Source organism: Varanus komodoensis, unplaced genomic scaffold (assembly GCF_004798865.1).
Source record: "Varanus komodoensis strain SLA01 unplaced genomic scaffold, ASM479886v1 scaffold56, whole genome shotgun sequence".
Taxonomy (NCBI): Eukaryota; Metazoa; Chordata; class Lepidosauria; order Squamata; family Varanidae; genus Varanus; species Varanus komodoensis.
In genome coordinates, this window is record NW_025336169.1 from 4,332,682 (window position 1) to 4,334,546 (window position 1,865).

The window sequence follows — 1,865 nt, forward strand, 5'->3', positions numbered from 1 at the left end:
AGATTTGAGACGTGGAGGTCGAGTTGTTTTAAGAGATGCCGGGGTCACGCCCAACCTCCCCCCTGTTGGAGAATGGGGAGGCTGGTTGAGTAGCACAGGAGTGCCCCTTGTTTGGGGGATGATAACTGGGTCTCTTCAGCCTGGAGAAGAGGAGACTCCGAGGGGATCTGTTGGCGACATACAGGTATGTGAGGGGGTGTCAGAGGAGGTGGGGAGAGACCTGTTCTCCCCTGCAGAGGAAGGCAGGACGCGCTCCAACGGAGCCAAGCTCAGGGAACCCAGGTTCCATTTGGATGCCAGGAAGCACTTCCTGACAGTCAGGACCCCGAGGGTGTGGAATGGGCTTCCACGAGAGGTCGTGGAGGCCCCATCGGTGCGGGTGTTCAAGGATAGGCTGGACGTCCACATGGTGGGCATGTCATGAGTGGAGCTGGCTGGTGCCGGAGGTCAGACTAGATGGCCCAGGAGACCCCTTCTGACTTGCTCTGTTTCTATGTTTCTATATTTGGAGCCCATCCCGGAGCTCAAATTCTGCCCCCCACCCGCTATGGGGGAGCCTAGGCAATCCCCAGAATGAGCCACTGGGACAGCCTTCTCCAACCTTATGGGTGCTCCCTGAGAGGGGGATTGTGGGAGTTGTAGTTCAACACTCTAGAGAGCATCTGATTGTGGGGGTCTGCTAGAGTGAACAGCCCTGTGTACTTTACAGGGGTGGGCAAGCGAAAAGTCAGGCCCCTGCCTGCAAGGTGCTTCCAGTTGGGGAAAGGACGCCCTGGGCACAGGGAGCAAAGGAGGAGACCGTGAGCTAGTGCAGGTAACACGATGCACGCCACTGTGGGCACCTCTCTGAGAAGCGGGCCCAGGGCCGTGCTAGACCTCTGAGGGCTTTGGTGGTGGGGAGGGCTTGCCTAGGGCCTGTGGGGAGCATCCCTGGAGGGAGGAGGAGTCTTGTGGGGCAGCCGAGCACTGGGGAGCCACAAGGGGTGGGGTGTGCATGGCTGCAGAGCCCTTTGTGGCACATGTGGGAAAGGCGATGGAGATCACCCACACAAAACCGAACATGGCAACTGTCACCGAGTTTGCCTTCGGAGCCGTGGGACCCATTTTACAGAATGAGAGGGGTGGGGGAAAGAGGGATGAGGGCAGAAGCAACATACCCGAGGCTATACAATCAACTGTGGTGGAAAACCGAGCCATCAAGGGCTGCAGGAAGGAGCCAGGGCAGTCCTGGCCGGCTCTGAAATGAAACTGTTGGGCAGCACAGGCCTTCAGCCGCTTGCTGGGGGGTTCCTGGAACCCAGGCAGAAGGGCGCACCCTCTTCAGGTGTGCTTTCTCACACCCGGGAACCTGATCACCTGTGTCGTTCCTGCCCAGGGGTGAAGAGGATCCTACTGCGTGTCATGTGCAGGTGTGTGACCGATTGTCACCTGTCTGCACCCAGAAACCACCCTTAGTCCTCTGAGTGCTGCAGGCATTTTTCTTCATGGCCACCACACCTAGAGGAGCAAAATTCTCATGGCAAGGATGACATAGGCGACAGTCCGCCAGCATCCCCCATCCAGGTGTGCTGGGAGCAGAAGGATGGTTACCTGCCCAGACATACATTGGATTGCACCCTAAACTGTTGTTTGGTAAATTCAAAAGCCAGACTCCAGCGATCTATATCAAGGGCCAACCAAAATATCACCAAGTCAGACACAAGCATTGGAATTCTCCAACAGAGTTCCTTGGGTCCGATAGTAAACAAAAGTGGCCAGGGAAGGAAGAGGAAAGGTTTCCATCTTCACTGTCATCTTACCTGAAGCCAGGGATGAGTGTTACACATTTGGGAGCATTCCGCTCCCAAACTGTGGCTTTGGGTTTC